This window comes from Schistocerca nitens, chromosome 2 (genome assembly GCF_023898315.1).
Source record: "Schistocerca nitens isolate TAMUIC-IGC-003100 chromosome 2, iqSchNite1.1, whole genome shotgun sequence".
NCBI classification, from domain to species: domain Eukaryota; kingdom Metazoa; phylum Arthropoda; class Insecta; order Orthoptera; family Acrididae; genus Schistocerca; species Schistocerca nitens.
Window position 1 is genome coordinate 152,343,333 of NC_064615.1, and position 10,774 is coordinate 152,354,106.

Here is a 10,774-nt window from a genome sequence, read left to right on the forward strand (position 1 = left end):
TGGTCAACTGCTTTTAGCGTCTCATATTCTAATCTAATTCACTCAGCATCGCCTGATTTTAGTCGACTACATTCTTTCCATTACTTTTATATTGCTGGAAGATGAATTACTGTAGTAAACTAAAGCAACACTAACAAACTCGTAAGGTAAGAACAGAGTTATTTTCATGTTAATTACACCGAGAACCAGTATTATCTTATGGCATTGGAGACTGCTGTGAATTATTTCATGTTTCGCGGAATAACAGTTAAGACTTAACACTTTTATGAAGTCTGAAGATACAGTCTGTGCAGAGCACACATACGCACCTACAGTAGCGCGCCCGCGCGTGCTCTCTCTCTCTCTCTCTCTCTCTCTCTCACACACACACACACATAAAAACATTTCAGCCATTAGGTACGTATAAACAAAGTTGGTGTCTGACAATGGCTGTCACTACCTAGACATAGGGTTTTCTCCAGTCTCGGCGCCACCACGAAATAGTCCACCGCTCTGTTGACGGCTTCGACATGCAAACAAGTTTGTATAACTTATCAAAATCCCTCTGGATGTATTACTACTAAATGCTAAAATTCTATAACACTAAGCTAACCGCCGTGTTTCAGTGGTCTTCCATAGGGCATACAAAGACTTTGCCTCATAGAAAATCATTACAACACGACCGAAACGTAGGTAATTTTAGTAAATTGTTATCTTAAGTATTTCATTAAATGACAGGACAACACACCCAGAAGAATTTCAACGAAGTTAACACCAGCAGCTCGAACCTATGTATTTATACAGGATGTTGTCACATTAATGTGACTAACTGTCAAAAGCCTGAATAACTATCTTTTGCAGCGCAGACGTACGGGAAGAGAGACAGAGTGACTGTGGAAGATACCGACAGGGATGTGGAGTCATTTTAAGCATGCGATTAACCATTGTTCTGAAGAATGCTTTTTTATGTTGGTCTGGATGGCAAGAGGATTTGTGTATGGTAACATTGGTGGTTGTTGGCCTTCTGTAAATTTGAAATTTATGCTTTTGATTTTTATTTGAGATTGTTAGATCAAGATAGTGAATGCCTTCTGGTGTTTCATGTTCTACTGTGAATTGAATTTTATTGTGTATTTTATTAAGTTCTTTGGCTAGGTTATCTATTTCTTCTGTTGTACCATTGAACAGAATGAGTCATCAACATAGAGTTCGTAATAAAGCAGCTTATCTTTTAGTTGGGTTTTGGGTCTAAAAAAGTTGTTTTCTAGGTTACTGATATATATGTCTCCTAGCAAGCCTGCAAAACTACTACCCATTGCCAGTCCATCTTCCTGAATGTAAAATTTGTAATTGAACAGGAAGTAGTTGTGTGACAATATAAGCTCCAGAATCTCTATGAGTTCAAAGATTTCAGCTCTACCCATTGTCCCATTTTTGATTAAGTTATTTCTTACTAAACTAATTGTTTCCTTTCTTCACAAACAACAAAATACAAAATAAAATCATACACAGCACCAAAACCACTATACAACAGTATCAAAAGTCAGGTGTGTGCAAGCTCATTTGCAACTCATGTCCAAGCTTCTACATTGGACAAACTGGTAGAAGCTTCACAACAAGCTTTAAAGAACACATAGATGCAATTCGTCTTAACAACCTGAATAAGTCCAGCTTTGCCTCACATCTTGCCCAACACAATCACTCTGCAAACAACATACAACAGAATCTCCAAATACTCCATTTTGCAAACAGAGGCACAATACTTGTCTTTCTTGAAGAAACTGAAATATTTATCTACACAAATACAACACCTGACTACCTACTCAATGATCAAATTGAACTGAGAAACAAATCTTACCTTCAGAACTTTGAAGACCTACTAGTTCAAAACAAGTAACCACTCAACGAACCCTATACCGTCTCCCCATCGCACCCCCAACGACCCCCCTCCCTCCCTCCCTCTCCTTACATCCTAACTACACTGGTCTCAATGTAATATTCTACCACAGAATAAAACCTGTACTATATTTCTAAATGTTAAAGCCCTCTACTGCTAACATAAATCAGTACTTTGATACATATAAATTCTAGCTGGAACAAACAGAAGTTGCCCTTATCAATATTCCAGATCACTTTAATGTGAAAATAAGTCAACAGTTAAAGAACTTTTATTCATGGTTTTGAAATATAAAGTGTACATCCATACAAACAGCTTTAGTCCATTACAAAAAAATGTTCAAATGTGTGTGAAATCTTATGGGACTTAACTGCTAAGTTCATCAGTACCTAAGCTTACACACTACTTAACCTAAATTATCCTAAGGACAAACACACACAACCATGCCCGAGGGAGGACTCGAACCTCCGCCGGGACCAGCTGCACAGTCCATGACTGCAGCGCCTAGACCGCTAGGCTAATCCCGCGCGGCTGTCCATTACAGTCACTATAACTTTTATACATATACCTTAAGCTAAAATAAACAGAATATACTCTTGATAATACTCTAGATCATGTTAACATAACAACAGAAATAAGTCAACAGTTCATCTGAATGTCTGTTATTAATTCAAATATTAAAGTCCTAGTAATATAGACAGCTGCATCTCACTGCAGATACAATAACTCGTTATCATTGATTCCTGGGTATTCGCCTTAATGCAAAAAAAGAAGAAAAAGAAAAATACTGTAAACTGCCTGTATTACACGTAATATACAAATAGAAGTAAGATTTCAGATCACCTGAAGTTTGTTCTTGTAGTAAGTTATTTATTTATTTTATTTTGTGCTCTCATGATATCGCCAGTCTGATTAAAATATTTGCCTATATGTCGACTTTGATACATGTTAAGAAGAACAAATTACATCTCTATGCAAAGAAGGCCTATGCCATATCTTTCTGTCAAGATCTTTGTTACAAGCAACAATTGTAAAGCGCATGCTGGATGCTGGAAAAGTCTCGCTATCAGAGTGAAAATTAATATACTTTGTGTGGAAGTGTGTGTAGTGATATAGCAATGGCTGTGGACATTAACAGACTTAAAGCAGGGTAAGTTACAATATTAGGGGTGGTTTTTTTTTTTTGCAGTATTCTAGAGCGAGTCTTTTACGAGATATTGTATTTTAAAAAGTTGCCACACCGACACTTGTACAATTGTAAGTAGGCTGTTTATGTTTTTATGTTGGTAACGCCACGTAGCGCTCTGTATGAAAATCACTGGCTGTGCTGTGTACAGTCTGAGGCTGGTCGACATTGTTGCAACAGTCGCTATTGTAGCGTTGGGCAGTTGGCTGTTAACAGCGCGTAGCGTTGCGCAGTTGGAGGTCAGCCGCCAGCAGTGGTGGGTGTGGGGAGAGAAATGGCGGAGTTTTGAGAGCGGATGATGCTGGCGGCTGACCTCCAACTGCGCAACGCTACGCGCTGTTAACAGCCCTATTGCAACAATGCCGACCAGCCTCAGACTATATATATATATATATATATATATATATATATATATATATATATACAGGGTGTTTCAAAAATGACCGGTATATTTGAAACGGCAATAAAAACTAAACGAGCAGCGATAGAAATACACCGTTTGTTGCAATATGCTTGGGACAACAGTACATTTTCAGGCGGACAAACTTTCGAAATTACAGTAGTTACAATTTTCAACAACAGATGGCGCTGCAAGTGATGTGGAAGATATAGAAGACAACGCAGTCTGTGGGTGCGCCATTCTGTACGTCGTCTTTCTGCTGTAAGCGTGTGCTGTTTACAACGTGCAAGTGTGCTGTAGACAACATGGTTTATTCCTTAGAACAGAGAATTTTTTTGGTGTTGGAATTCCACCGCCTAGAACACAGTGTTGTTGCAACAAGACGAAGTTTTCAACGGAGGTTTAATGTAACCAAAGGACCGAAAAGCTATACAATAAAGGATCTGTTTGAAAAATTTCAACGGACTGGGAACGTGACGGATGAACGTGCTGGAAAGGTAGGGCGACCGCGTATGGCAACCACAGAGGGCAACGCGCAGCTAGTGCAGCAGGTGATCCAACAGCGGCCTCGGGTTTCCGTTCGCCGTGTTGCAGCTGCGGTCCAAATGACGCCAACGTCCACGTATCGTCTCATGCGCCAGAGGTTACACCTCTATCCATACAAAATTCAAACGCGGCAACCCCTCAGTGCCGCTACCATTGCTGCACGAGAGACATTTGCTAACGATATAGTGCACAGGATTGATGACTGCGATATGCATGTGGGCAGCATTTGGTTTACTGACGACGCTTATTTTTACCTGGACGGCTTCGTCAGTAAACAGAACTGGCGCATATGGGGAACCGAAAAGCCCCATGTTGCAGTCCCATCGTCCCTGCATCCTCAAAAAGTACTGGTCTAGGCGGCCATTTCTTCCAAAGGAATCATTGGCCCATTTTTCAGATCCGAAACGATTACTGCATCACTCTATCTGGACATTCTTCGTGAATTTGTGGCGGTACAAACTGCCTTAGACGACACTGCGAACACCTCGTGGTTTATGCAAGATGGTGCCCGGCCACATCGCACGGCCGACGTCTTTAATTTCCTGAATGAATATTTCGATGATCGTGTCATTGCTTTGGGCTATCCGAAACATACAGGAGGCGGCGTGGATTGGCCTCCCTATTCGCCAGACATGAACCCCTGTGACTTCTTTCTGTGGTGTACCGCCAGAATCCAGAAACAATTGAACAGCTGAAGCAGTACATCTCATCTGCATGTGAAGCCATTCCGCCAGACACGTTGTCAAAGGTTTCGGGTAATTTCATTCAGAGACTACGCCATATTATTGCTACGCATGGTGGATATGTGGAAAATATCGTACTATAGAGTTTCCCAGACCGCAGCGCCATCTGTTGTTGAAAATTGTAACTACTGTAATTTCGAAAGTTTGTCTGCCTGAAAATGTACTGTTCTCCCAAGCATATTGCAACAAACGGTGTATTTCTATCGCTGCTCGTTTAGTTTTTATTGCCGTTTCAAATATACCGGGCATTTTTGAAACACCCTATATATATATATATATATATATATATATATATATATATATATATATATATATATATAATGACTTTTGAACACTATTAAGGTAAATACATTGTTTGTTCTTTATCAAAATCTTGCATTTGCTAACTGTGCCTATGAGTAGTTAGACCCTTCAGTAGTTAGAATCTTTTATTTAGCTGGCAGTAGTGGCTCTCGCTGTACTGCAGTAGTTCGAGCAACGAAGATTTTTGTGAGGTAAGTGTTTCATGAAAGGTATAGGTTATTGTTAGTCAGGGCCATTCTTTTGTAGGGATTTTTGAAAGTCAGATTGCATTGCGCTAAAAATATTGTGTGTCAGTTTAGTGTTGATCAGAATAAGTAAAGAGAGTAATGTCTGAGTGCGTTCAGTTTTGCCCAGCTGTTTGAAAAGCAAATAATGTAAGAGGTTTATCAGCACAGTCATTCATTAATTTTTCTAAGGGGACGTTTCACAATAACTGTGCTAGCACACGCTAAAGAACGTCACAAGTCCATACACTAGTTCTGTGGATTCTGACCGGTAACGAGACAACTGACCGTCACAGATTGTGTTCACAGTGACAACTGGCAGCGGCAATATATGCTTCCAGCCTGGCACTGAACTGTTGTGGAGTGTCGATGGTCGAACGAACCCGGGACTGCAGTTGGCAGAGCTGAAGCCGGGGCCCACCATACCGCTTCTCGTCAGGAGGCCAAGCAAGTTCAATAGCGTCAAGGGGCAGTGCAGAGTGATACAACAGTATTCAGTAGCATTACTTTATTCACATAGTTTACAGTACTTCGATGGGTGCAGCATAGTGTCGGCGTGCTGTCCACAGCTTTGTCCTGCGAGTCCAGCCGGCTCAGCAACTCCTGGTATGCCGACGCCGGTGCTTCGTCATCAAGGCCGCTCAGCTGGAAGTCGGCTGCGCTCTGCCGGTCGCCACCTGCAGAGGTGTCGTGTCTCACACCGCGTAGCTGCCGGCGTTCTCGGAGACTGCTACAGCCCCTGGTCCTCTCTGCCCTCCGCCCAGTTTGGCCTGCCCTGTCCGACCATGGGATGAGGGTGGATGTACTGGTCACCCGTGGTCCTCAGGCCGCCACTGCTCCCAGGACAGGACCGGACTCGAACCCACGCCCTCCTGGATGCGGTGCCACAACTAGCCGCTAGGGGTGCTTGCCGGATGGCAACACCCGCCGCTGCCCCAGCGCTGCTGCAACACTGCCGCGCTTCCCGCAGTGTACGCCTCGCCCGGACCCTGGTACGCCAGGTGGGAACCTAACGTGACCCGTCCTGGACCCACTGCAGACTGCTGTCACTGCCCTCCTCCAAGGAGACCATGCAGTGTCCAAGTACCCGGCTGCCATTCCATCCTGCCCCGGTGTTGTGTCCCCGGAGGTGGAATACAGCCTGAACAAGTACATAGAAACAAAGTAAAGGCTTACACAGAATATTTACAACATCGCTGCCAGACTGGCACCTATAAGCGTAGACCAGTACAGGTCCAACCCGACTCTCGACTGACCTGGCACCCCCTCAAGGTAAAAGTGCCTGACTATTTATACTGCTTTTCCCCTCGCTTCTGATGTAGCGTCAGAGAGAGACAGAAACTATGGCCAGGGTAAATTCCCACACGTCAGCCACTTACTCATCGCCACTCGCGGCTCTGGCCTACTGCCTCGCCTCTTACATCGCAATAAAATCAAGCAACGCTGCAGTTCACTGCCTCGCTGTTGCTCCACTCCAAGCAAATCGTACGTGCAATACGCCACTGTCGCTCCGCACCATGTTTACCCTGTCTGGCCTACTGGCTGCCGACTATTACCACACACTGCCAGCGGCCCCAGACTTCATCGCTCAACCGCGCCTTTACTGAATTTTAACAAAATTCCCCTTTCCTTCGACTAAGACTAATAGTAGCGCAGCAGAACGACTGCTGCTCATGTGGTGGAATTTCAGCATAATTCTCATTGCATATAATCGGATGTAGTTCCTATGTCCTAAGGTTTGGAAACATTTCATGAAGACATGCTGTAGCATTTCGTGAACTATGGGCTCGATAGCCATCATGTTGGTACCAGATGTTCCTCCCAGTCTTCTGAGGAACGTCTTCTAGCATCCGTGGAAAATGGTCTGTTAGGAGGCTGCAATACTTGTGCGCGATTAGTGTTCCATCTATGAAAAACGGGCCTGTGAGCTTCATGGACGCTGACGTTTAACTTGACGAAGCCAACAGGTATTGTCAACAGATTAATGTGCATGTTTCGGCGATTTATGTAAGTCTGCAGTGTTCTAGCAGTAGTGGACACCAAAAGATCCTGAGGAAGATCCCAGCAGAGGGGTCGAAACGTCGAACATTTTAGAAGAAACATGACGCGGCCTAATAACCCAGAAGATTTTAACTCCAGTAACTTCAGTTTCGGCGATTTATCTGGCAATGATTGGTAAATGTGGCTTTATCATTAAACAAGTTACGTGGTACATCTGGGGTATCTTGTCTTAATGCCATGTACTGCTTTCGGCGATTTATGTAAGTCTGCAGTGTTCTAGCAGTAGTGGACACCAAAAGATCCTGAGGAAGATCCCAGCAGAGGGGTCGAAACGTCGAACATTTTAGAAGAAACATGACGCGGCCTAATAACCCAGAAGATTTTAACTCCAGTAACTTCAGTTTCGACGATTTATCTGGCAATGATTGGTAAATGTGGCTTTATCATTAAACAAGTTACGTGGTACATCTGGGGTATCTTGTCTTAATGCCATGTACAGAAGTTAACACGACTCTCAAAATCGTTTCCAAGCAGCTCATGATCGGCAGAGATGTGACAGGGATGGAACTTACGTCTATGGAGAATGCGTAGGTCACTTGCCTGACTCATACGATTGCGCAGTAGCTAATATTCAGATCAACTGCAACAGCAGTAAAATATCAATTTCCACTTCTGTCGTCACTTGTTTCCTTCTGTTACGTTGTCTAGATGTTACAGTACCACTTTCACGCAGTTGGTAGAAGTGATTGACAAACAACTGCCTAGATGTTTGACGTCTATTCGGATATCTTACCGCATATACCGTACAAGAACGAAATGCATTCTTCCTACAGTCTCCGTACACTACGAGCATGTCAGCTTTCTCTGCATTGGTAAATCCCACCGTCTTCTCACGACATACTGCTTGGACTGTCACACACTAACTGACTAGTGGGTCGAGATGCACTGAAGGAACAAACAAGCACACTGTAAGCAAACATAAAAACATCGTACCTAGCACAAACAAGTATCGGTGTGGAAACTTTTCAAAATACGGTGTCTCGTAAACGACTTGCTCGAAAATCCTGCAACAAACAGCACTGACATTCTCATTTACCCTACTTTTAGTCTGTGAACGTCAATAGACATTGTTCCATTTAAAAAGTGAACGTTTGCACAAAAAATACACTTTCTAACTATTAATATAGTCTGTTGATTGGCTAATAAAGCCGCGCGGGATTAGCCGAGCGGTCTATGGCGCTGCAGTCATGGACTCTGCGGCTGGTCCCGGCGGAGGTTCGAGTCCTCCCTCGGGCATGGGTGTTTGTTCTTAGGATAATTTAGGCTAAGTAGTGTGTAAGCTTAGGAACTGACGACCTTAGCAGTTAAGTCCCATGAGATTTCACACACATTTGAACATTGTTTGATTTGGCTAACAATACGAGCCCCTGACTACGAATCCATTCTGTGAAAACCACAAATCGGTAGCACTTTTCATTTCCGCAGTACCTGCGGTGCGAGTCTTACGTATGTAGGTACAATTATATCTCATTATGTACACAGACGTACTGGGTTACATGCTTTAGCGGACCCTAAAATGTAGCCAAAGGGCGTCAGACGTCAGTAACATATAAAATTTCACCTCCATAACAATTAAAACACGCACAACTTTGTGGTTGTCGTTCAGTATTTCCTCACAGATGTACAGCTGGTGCGCTAGCGTCGAGTACGTAACGCTTGGGCCGAGGAAAGCTTCCGGCAAGGGAGAACACTAGTAGTATGCGTGAGAAGGGTGCACAATAGTGAATGAACATGTTAAACATACACAAAACGTTAAAATTAAAATTATGGCAATAAAAACCAGATTATATTTAGTAATGTAAAATTAACAAAATGGCAACAAGTAACAAGTCATCATCTAGAAAAGGACACTTTGGTGAAAACGAATTACGTAAACTGTGAGATTCTGTATACTGAAAACAAAAGAAAATAGACTGAAGAGAAAAGGGAAAAGGTGAGGGGAAGAGGAGCAAAGGAGGGGAAAAATGGCACTCCATCTTCAGGCCAGCCCACCGCCGTGTCATCCTCAGCGGAGGACGGGGATAGGAGGTGCATGTGGTCAGCACACCGTTCTCCCTGTCGTTATGATGGTTTTCTGTGACCGGAGCCGCAACTATTCGGTCGAGTAGCTCCTCAATTGGCATCACGAGGCTGAGTGCACCCCGAAAAATGGCAACAGCGCATGGCGGCTCGAATGGTCACCCATCCAAGTGCCAGCCACGCCCGACAGCGCTTAATTTCTGTGATCTGACGGGAACCGGTGTATCCTCTGCGGCAAGGCCGTTGCCTAAAGGAGGGAAAAGGGGGAGGGGGTTAAACGTTGAAACCATGGTTAAGGGCTTTAAATAAACCTTTAATTTTGCAAATGATTGGCTGTTTATTATTTATTGGGTCAAATGGTTCAAATGGCTCTGAGCACTATGGGACTTAACATCTGAGGTCATCAGTCCCCTAGAACTTAGAACTACTTAGACCTAACTAACCTAAGGACATGACACACATCCATGCCCGAGGCAGGATTCGAACCTGCGACCGTAGCGGTCGCGCGGTTCCAGACTGAAGCGCCTTTAACCGCTTGGCCACACCGGCCGGCTATTACTTATTCAAGAAGATTTCGTCCTATGGTTACTCTTCCAGCCATGTACAGAATTCTGAAACATAATATTATGTCAACAACAGAAATCTTGATTAGACGCCTCTTTCATTTTTCCTCTATAATTTCACTATACATTTTGGGTTCTTGCTGAGCCATGTGGCTCGATCAGCGATATTCCCGCCGCCGGTATGGGTCATCTTTCCGGCGGTGTGCGCAGAGCGCTCGCTGGAGCCACCTACCGGGCCGGTCGGGAGCGAGAGGAAAAGTTGAGAAAGAGGGACTGATTTTGCTTTGGGACGCCGAGCAGTAACGGCATTTTGGGAACTGTGGCGGACAGCTAAGGTCCGGTGTCAACCAGCAAGCAGAGCACGTCCAGAAGGGGCTGTTTACCAGAGTGACGGCGCTGTGGCAAATATCGCCAGCGCGGAAAGAGGCGTTACTGGGAAGCCGTTGGTGTTGTTTTTCCGCTTGCTTCATGTGTCCTGGCATCGGGATCTGCGGCGGCTGGCTTCGTCTGTCAAGCAAGAAGGCAAGGGCCTTCCTTGTCCTGTAAATTGTGGTCGGAGTCTACTACTGGGCTCTGTGCGACTGACTATACTTTCTTGGGCGGCCGTCGCTACTCCTACTGAGTCTGGCCTCCAATGTGTTGATTTTAATTGGTTTAATACGTAATGTTTTAAGGTGAGGGTGATGTGATCATTAGAATTTACGAGGACCTGGAGTGCTGAGACATTCCGTTGTAGATCCTTTCTGTCAAGGTTTAACCGCCATTGAAAACAGTTTGCCGGTCCTTCTTTGAGTACCGACTGGTTATTGTATTTATATAACAAAAAATGGTTCAAATGGCTCTAAGCGCTATG

At 44.0% G+C, this 10,774-nt stretch overlaps 1 pseudogene; it reads right to left on the reverse strand.

Annotated features, from left to right (window-relative positions):
* Positions 1 to 9,488: 9,488 nt before the first annotated feature.
* Positions 9,489 to 9,606, reverse strand: LOC126238151 (5S ribosomal RNA; annotated as a pseudogene).
* Positions 9,607 to 10,774: the final 1,168 nt, after the last annotated feature.